The sequence below is a fragment of the Elephantulus edwardii genome, unplaced genomic scaffold, assembly GCF_000299155.1.
Source record: "Elephantulus edwardii isolate Elephantulus edwardi_28Jun2011 unplaced genomic scaffold, EleEdw1.0 scaffold00070, whole genome shotgun sequence".
NCBI classification, from domain to species: domain Eukaryota; kingdom Metazoa; phylum Chordata; class Mammalia; order Macroscelidea; family Macroscelididae; genus Elephantulus; species Elephantulus edwardii.
The window spans coordinates 1-8,748 of NW_006399820.1; the positions used below are offsets into that span (position 1 = coordinate 1).

An 8,748-nucleotide genomic window follows, 5' to 3' on the forward strand; every position below is an offset into this window, starting at 1 on the left:
GCTTTCTAGAAAAGGAAGAGGAGACAGTTCAGGGTGCCGTTTGTAGAAAGGGAGACCTGCTTTCCGTGACCTCGTGGCGCAACGGTAGCGCGTCTGACTCCAGATCAGAAGGTTGCGTGTTCAAATCACGTCGGGGTCAGGGGGAGATACCATTTTGGAGAAAGTGAAAAATTCATAATTGATGGTCCATTATCTTTGAGGTGTACCTGACTGTAAACAATAGTCTGCGGTTTAACATCTAAAGCAACATAGAGAAAGTTACCTTTTCAGATTTTCATTGTAATGCTACTGTATCTCTTTTGCCATTACCTTAGAGTTGAGATTCTAAAATGACACAGAATCTGTACATGAACTGTGCTTCTTTGGCCACTTAAAAAGATGTTAACGTCCTTTCTTTGGCATTGGGGTCCATATACCATGGTCGTCTTTTTTTTCTTTTGTGGTCACTTTTCAAATCCTCCAGTTACTCAGGGACGTCCTCTCTCGCTATGCCCTTAATGTCCTGGCCTTCTTTGTTTCCTGACTTCAGTTTTTTGCTTTTTTGTTTTTAATCCCACCACAGTTTCTTTTCCGACTTCGGTGCCAGAGTCTAGAATGTGAAGCCAAGCTGGATTTTACTTCCTTGCCTTGACTTCCCAGTCTGAGCATCGAGTTATGCCAGAGGAACAGAGGGTTTTTACCTCCGTTTTGTAGTTGGCTTCTGTTCATTACCACAATGACTTCTTTCCTTTCACCAATTATTTCTTGCAAAGGGTATTGACTTTACCTCCTAATGCCTCTCTTCAAATAGACGATTACTGCTTAGTTGTCAGTCTTTTTATTACCCTTAATTTTAAAGTGCTTATCTTATTTATACTAATGTTCACTTGCTTAAAGGCCAACTGCTAACTGTCCTTATCAACATTTTCTCATAGGGACAGTCTTTCACTTCCTAAAATCCATTACACTCTGTCTCACTACATCTTTTATAAGGAATATTCTGTTTCCCTTGGTGTATGACTGGGATACTAATCTTTTAATTTTTAATGAAAAACAAAACACTAACGCGTGTATTGATGAAATAAATGTGTTCTTTATTAAAGAGCAGAATATTAGCAGTTATTGAAATTATAAAGAAGAAAAATAGTAATGACACAGAAAGATGTTTGAGATAAAAGATGCTGAAAAGATGGACAAAATGTACATTTGACAATCACCTGACTTGGAAGAAGTAAAAGTGTATATTGAAACAAGTGCTTAAATAATGCTCTTTAAAAGCAAGAATGGTGAGATTTTCCTCACTACTTTGAGCATGTTGTTGAGGGAAAGGTAGTCCTTAGAGAAAGACAACTTGCTGGGGAAAATAGAGGTGCAGCAAAAAAGAAGCCTCAAAGAGATGAATTGGTAAAAATGTGATTGCAACAGTGAATTTAAACAAAGAGTTTGTGAGGATGAAGTAGGTTGGGTCGGGTTTTGCTCTGTTGTTTGTAGAATTGCTGTGAGTCATTGCTGATTCAACAGCACCTAATAACAGCATAATATCAACAAAGCTTTATTGTGCACAGCCAGCAGGCCCGCTAATGTTCGAAGCAAGAGCCAGATTTAGATATAGTGATGGGGCATAGGCGGTTACACAATATTTGTTGCAATTGGCAGTTGAGATTTCTTCACATTCGGCTTTGTTATTGTTTCTGACTTCTCCTGGATCTCCAGGCCATAAAGCTTAGCAAAACATGTTATTGCTGAAATTATTGAGGCATACTTTTCCTAAAATGGCTGTCAGAAAAAAAATGGTTTCCCTGCTGCTAACATATAAAATGGCTTCTCTAAATGCTTAACATATAAGCTGCTACTGCAATATTATGCCTCAGTTTCAATGACGAAACCAAGCTAATATTTCCATAAAATGCCAAACAAAAGCTTATTTTTGAAAAAAATCATCATAGTGAGAAGCAGGCTTTCATATCCAAGAAGGATATAAAAAACAATATCTTTAAAATATTGAATGTTGAATGAAGATAGGAGTATATGGAGTCACTGTACCAAAAAGAACTGGCTGACACAGAATTTCTCAAAACAATTTATGTTTGAGAGACAATCGTGATGAAGGGGGAAATTCAGGCTGCTCTGAAGGAATTGCCAAAAAATATTTTCCAGGAATTGATGGCATACCAACTCATGTATTTCAACAAACAAATGCAGCCCTTGACATGCTGTCCAGGTTGTGCCGAGAAATCTGGAGGTCAACAACTGGGCCAACTGACTGGAAAAGATTCATATTTATCCCCATTCCAAGAAAAGGTGATCCAACAGAGTACTGAAATTACTGAACTGATCTCCCAAGTGCTGAAAAGAAACTAAGTATAGAGACTAAGGTGAGGCTAATCCAGTCCATGGTCAATTACTTGTTAGGCTCCAGAGAGCTGGACAATGACTAAGGATGACAAGAAGAACAGGTGCCTTCAAATTGTGTTGCTGGAGAAGAGTCTTGAACAAACCATGGACTGCCAAGAAGGAGAGGGTGAAATAAATTTTCTCTTTGGATGCTAGGATTTTGAAGCTCCATCTCACATACTTTGGTTGTGTGGCCAGGAGAGACCAGTCTTTGGAGAAGGACATCATGCTTAGAAGGGTAAATAGACAGTGCAGGAGAGGAAGTTCCTGGTCGAAACAAATTGATACAGTAACTGAGGCGATGGGGGTTGGTGTGTCAGAATTAGTGAGACTGGCTCAGGACAGAGTAGGGTTCAGAGCTGCTCTATATAGGGTCGCTATGAGTTGCAGGTGACTTGACGGCACACAACAACAACATCACTATATCATATACAGGCAAAATCCTTCTGAAGATTATCCTGAAACGACTGGAACAGTACATCCACAGAGAACTACCAGAAATACAAGCATTGCCAATGTCAGATGGGTCTTGGGTGAAAGCAAAGAGTACCAGAGGAATGTCTGTGTTTCCTTGACTATGCAAAGGCACTTGACGGCATGGATCACAACAAATTGTGACTAACCTTGAGAAAAATGGGATCCCAGAACACTTGATTTGACTCATGCAAAACCTATATTTGGACCAGGAGACAGTCATCAGAACAGGGCAAGGAAACACTACATGGTTGAAAATCAGGAAAGGAGTCCATCACGGATGTGTCCTCTCTTCATACCTTTTTCAATTGTATGCAGAACATTTGAGAGGCTGGACTTTATGAGGAGGAATGTGGCATCAGGTTTGGAGGAAAACTCATCAACAACCTGTGTTATTATGCAGATTACACAACCTTATTTGCTGAAACTGAGGAGGACCTGAAACATTGACTGCAGAGGATCAAGGATGGTAATCTTCAATATGGATTGAAGCTCAATATCAAGAAAATGAAGATTCTCACCACTGGGCCAATTGGGAGCTTCATGATAGAAGGAGAAGAGATTGAGATTGTTAACCATTTCAGCTTCCTCAGTTCTACAATCAACACTCTAAGCACCAGCAGTCAGGAAAACAAAAGACTAATTGTATTAAGAAAATCTGTTATCAGAAATAGCTCCAGAGTGTTGAAGAGTAATAATGTCAATTTGGAGACTAAGGTGAACCTCATCCAGGCTATGGTCTTCTCAATTACTTGCTGTGCATCAAAGAGCTGGGCAATGACCAAGGATGCAGAAGATTTGAAGTCTTTGAGTTGTGGTGTTGGAGAAGAATATTGAATATATCATGGACTGCCAAGACAACTAACAGATCTATCATGGACAGGGTGAAACCAAGCTGCTCCTTGGAGAAAAGGATTTTAAGACTCTGTCTCACATATTTTAGAAAGAAGTGATAAGCCTTTGGAGGATATCATGCTTGGAAGAGTTGAGGGACAGCACAGGAGAGGAACATCTTGGATGAAATGGATTGACACAATAAAGGTTAATAGGCTTGTCAGATACAGTAAAGTTGGCTCAGGATAGAGCATAGGATCTTGTGCATAGGATCGCTATGAGTCATAGTCGACTTGATGGCACATAACACAACAACAACATTTTAAAGCAAATTATTTTCTAGCTAATACTCTTTCCCAGAGTATGTTTTTAAAATATTTCTTTATTACATAAAGAAAATACATCTGTCTCATTTATTGTGGCCTTGTCATGACTCTAAGAATGAAAACCTTCCCCGTATCTCACTATCTATATTAGCATTACTTTTGTAGTCTAGTATTTTCAGCTTATTACTTCAGCATTCTCTGAGAATAAAGTGAATAACTTTTTTCGTTTTCCTGGAACATAGCATTTATGGAAGGATTTTTTAAAAAGACTTCTCAACTTCTCGTCAGAAGGCATTCAAATTACAGTCTACACAGCAATACTCTGTCACCATTTGTGACGGCTTTAAAAATATAGCCACATATTATTAGATGCTCTGCTCTACAATTTCCTAGTTAAACTTGTAGTGCGAATTGAATTTAATGACTTCCTTGTGGTAAAAGGAATAATGTCCAAGTGACAAGTGCCATACTAAATCATGTAAATCACTACAACGTCCTCTTTGCTTTCTCAGATCTCTTATGTGCCAGAATCCAGAAGCTATGTCAGGAGAACAGTCACCGAAAGAGAGACCCAAGTGGTTAAAAAAAAAACACCGAAGTCTGACAACAATCACAAGGATTTGTGGGGAAATCTGGGAAAGGGGATGGGGGAGAAAATGGTGCAACAATGGGAAAAAATTAAAATAAAACATTTTTTATGTTAAAAAAATACCCCCATCCTCCAAAAAACAACAATAACAACAAAAGCCCCAAATCCAAACCATTTGGGTTTCCAACTGATATCAAATGAATATGTTTTGGAGACAATTCTCCAGGTAAGCCTTCATTCCTGCCCCTACCCACATCTTGTTTGAAACCTCATGAGAAGCACCCACCAAGTTAATTAAGGCACTTAAGTTCTTGACACACAGGACGATTTGTTACACACAACTGATCATGTTTACAACCTCAACAAATCCTCCCCTGGTTATTTTAACCACTCCTGGGTGTGTCTACGAAACCATGCTACTATTAGAGCATGGTCTTGAGTCACTCTTATTAAACATGTTCCCAACTGTCAAGATCCACCTTAAAGCAAATTTCAAAATCTCAATAAACAGTTCAATTTTGGCCTTAACTCTTCCAAGACATTTAAGTCTAGACGTGTTCTCCCTTACCCAGTGAACTCTGCTTTCCTTTTTCTCTTTTTTGTTGTTGTTCTATAGTCATTTTCTGCTTGTTGACTTTTCCTCCAAAACAATTGGGAAATTGTTCCAAAGATGTTGTAACTTGACAGTTAAATTGAGTGCTTTGATCTAGTTTATTAATCAAATAAGCCTACAGACGAAGGGACAGATTATCAGAATATGTTTTTACTAGAGATTTTATTTGAGTGTGGGATGGAAAAAAGACATTTTTATGTGTTGGATATTTAGAGGCATTTTTTACAAAGGCCACATATCAGCACATGTTCAGCTTCCTTTAAGTTCATAGGTTTTCTTAAATTGAAGAAAATTCTGGGAAATAGTCCCTGGTAACCCTTTATGAGTAACATGAATATGTCTTTATGACGGTAAAGAATGACTCTAGAGCTCGAGAAGCATTGGTGGTTCAGTGGTAGAATTCTCGCCTGCCACGCGGGAGGCCCGGGTTCGATTCCCGGCCAATGCAACTTTTCAGGTTTTTGTAATCTCACTGGGGAAAAGAAATATTTTTCCTAAAAATGCAAACAAAAAGAATTTAAGGTTTACCATGTTTCTACTACACCAGAAGTTGTAGGAAAAGATAAGGATCAATAGTTTTGCCACTTCACTTTTATAAATTCTTCAAACTGGCGTTCATTTCATTTCCCGATAATGTGAAACATTTAATCCTGTCCGAGCTCGCATAAACTCAGATTTAGAAACCTTACATTTCCCTCAACTGATATGAGATCGGAAGTGTTTTTGATATGTTTGTGGTGCGGTGGGATTTTAAACCGTTGGTAGCTCAAAATGTTGTGTAGACTCCTCTAGATAATTCTTCTCATTTTGTTGGGCCAATTCAGAAATCATTAAAAGCAAAAAAGTTCCAATTTTTAAAAGGCATCGTTTAGTATTGGTATTACCTTGAATTGGAATTTGTAAACTCAACGTTTGGTATGAGCAGAGTGGCGCAGCGGAAGCGTGCTGGGCCCATAACCCAGAGGTCGATGGATCGAAACCATCCTCTGCTATGGTGTTTTTGGGTTTAGGGGAAACTGTACAAATTTGACACGAATATGTTTTATCAAAAAGGACTATATGCCAGTTCCATCTGTCCGTCAAAATCCTCGAAATCACCCACTAACATTCCTTATCAAGGACGAAAGTCATATTCATTAGATCTTGTAAGGGACCTAGAAATCTGTTTTGTAGTTCACTCAATCTCGGGATTTGAGGACTATCTAAACATTAGTTACAATATGACCTTTGTAAAGTTTTCAGTTTTTCACTTGCCAGTCATAGTGTTGCAGTGTAATAAGTTTTCTAATCAACATCTCTGTTTCATAATTATGATAATTTGTTTTTTCATGATGGTAAAAACTCTAGAACAAAGATTACATTATTAGGCTTTTGTAACAATTATATTTATCCTCATGGGATTGTATCCAGATCCACTTCTTCAGTCGTGTAGTCGTGGCCGAGTGGTTAAGGCGATGGACTTGAAATCCATTGGGGTTTCCCTGCGCAGGTTCGAATCCTGCCGACTACGACCTTCTTTTCTTGCCCGAATTTTTCCGCTTTCACATAAAATTGAAGACAAGCATTTCTAATCTTTTTGTGTTACACGAAATCTGTATAAAACAAAGTCATTGAAAGTATCTTTGGAGAAACTACCTAATGACCACCAGGGATTTCTAAGGCCTTTTGCAAAAATGCTGAACAAAGCCCCGTCAAGGCAGTTTTGACTTCGATTATTTTGGAATTGTTCTTCCTACATTATCCTGAGTCGAAATCCAGCTCAGTTTTGCCTTCCAAAACCTCTCCTGTCTTAATTTCTTCCACCTGAGTTTCTTTCAAGAAGGTAGGTTTATTGGATCCGTCACCATTTCACTCCTGAGCGTATTTTAAATCTTTTGCTTTTTTCCAGTTTAGGAATTCCATAAATGCACAATTCTTATTTTGTAAAGAGCATCCATTATCAAACTCCTTGCCCTCAAATTAAAGGAATGAGGTCACTCTTCTGGTCTTCATTTGTATCGAACAACTATATTATTTCACACTCAAGAAACCGCAAACCTTCTGGTAAAAGACTGCCTGGTAAAACACCATTTGTCGGCCCCATGGTGTAATGGTTAGCACTCTGGACTTTGAATCCAGCGATCCGAGTTCAAATCTCGGTGGGACCTCCTTTTGTTTTGGTGCTGTATCTAGAGGCTGCTTTCAAATCCTCCTCACGCCGTTGATTGATTCCAAGGTGAATGTACACAGGTTAGGAACCCAACCAACCCAATCCCAAATAGCAATGAGACACTGTAGTGTATAGTTACAATCCCTGCTTTGCTCTGGAATTTCCCATCTTTGCTTTCATATGTACCCGATTTCGTCTGGCGCTATTTGTTACCATTATTTGGCCAGAATCCAAATCCTGGTAAATGAGATATCGTGTTTCGTATCTAGCACTTTTATATTCTTGTTTTTAGATTATGTTCAAATTCTGTCAGCTTCTAATCACTAAACAGTTTAATTCCAATTGCAGGTAGATTCTTGTTATGTGCCATGGAGTTGCCTGCATCTCATAGCGATCCTACTTACTGCAGAACAGGTCTGAAGCCTGCTCTGTCCTGAGCCAGAGTCATTGACTCCCACACACCTACCCCGGTTACCCAAGTTACTGTATCAAGCCATCACATCCGGGATCTTCCTTTACTGCACTGTCCTTCCACCCTTCCGAACATGATGTCTTTCTCTAAGGACTGGTCCCTACTGGCCACGTGCCCAAAGTATGTGAGATGGAGGTTCAATATCCTAGCCTCCAAGGAGACACTTGATTTCACCCTCTCCCAGGCAGACCTAATTGTTTTCTTGTCCATGGTATTTTCAAGACTCTTCTCCAGCACCACAACTCAAAAGCATTGATTCTTCTGTCATTCTTAGTCATTGTCCAACTTTCTGATGTGTAGGAAGTAATTGCAAAGACCATGTCCTGGATCAGGCGCACCTTAGTTTCTAGACTGACATCGTTGCTTCTCAGTACTCTGGAGAGGTCCCTGACAGCAGATTTTCCCAGTGCAATTCCTCTTTTAATTTCCTGACTGCTGGTGCCAAGAGGGTTGATTGTGGAACCGAGCAAGCTGAAATTGTTAACAATGTCAATCTCTGCTCCATCTATCACGGTACCGCCAATTGGCCCAGTGGTGAGAATCTTTGTGTTCTTGATGTTGTGCTTCAATCCATATTGAAGACTACAGTCCTTGACTTTCTGCAGCAAGCGCTTCAGGTCCTTATCAGTTTAAGCAAACAAGGTTGTGTCATTTGCATATCTCAGATTGTTTATGAGTTTTTTTCCAATCCTGATACCACATACAAGTAGATAGTTGTAGTTATCTCGGAGTTTTTAGATCTAGATAGAAATTTCATCATTTTTTTTTTAAATAGAACACAATTTCTTATGTAGAAAGATTACAGTTGTATAGCAACCATTAAGGCCCCATGGTGTAATGGTTAGCACTCTGGACTTTGAATCCAGCGATCCGAGTTCAAATCTCGGTGGGACCTCATGTTTCTTTGAAATTCTTCTT

General features: G+C 39.1%; 6 non-coding genes across 6 annotated transcripts; all 6 read left to right on the forward strand.

The window, feature by feature from the left end:
* Nucleotides 1-67: 67 nt before the first annotated feature.
* Nucleotides 68-139, forward strand: TRNAW-CCA. The gene has a single exon. It is a non-coding gene; the product is annotated as a tRNA-Trp (tRNA).
* A 5,447-nt stretch (nt 140-5,586) lies between these two features.
* TRNAG-GCC lies at nt 5,587-5,657 on the forward strand. The gene has a single exon. It is a non-coding gene; the product is annotated as a tRNA-Gly (tRNA).
* A 472-nt stretch (nt 5,658-6,129) lies between these two features.
* TRNAM-CAU lies at nt 6,130-6,201 on the forward strand. The gene has a single exon. It is a non-coding gene; the product is annotated as a tRNA-Met (tRNA).
* A 436-nt stretch (nt 6,202-6,637) lies between these two features.
* TRNAS-UGA lies at nt 6,638-6,719 on the forward strand. The gene has a single exon. It is a non-coding gene; the product is annotated as a tRNA-Ser (tRNA).
* A 565-nt stretch (nt 6,720-7,284) lies between these two features.
* On the forward strand, nt 7,285-7,356 carry TRNAQ-UUG. The gene has a single exon. It is a non-coding gene; the product is annotated as a tRNA-Gln (tRNA).
* Nucleotides 7,357-8,653: 1,297 nt separating this feature from the next.
* On the forward strand, nt 8,654-8,725 carry TRNAQ-UUG. Its single transcript has one exon. It is a non-coding gene; the product is annotated as a tRNA-Gln (tRNA).
* Nucleotides 8,726-8,748: the final 23 nt, after the last annotated feature.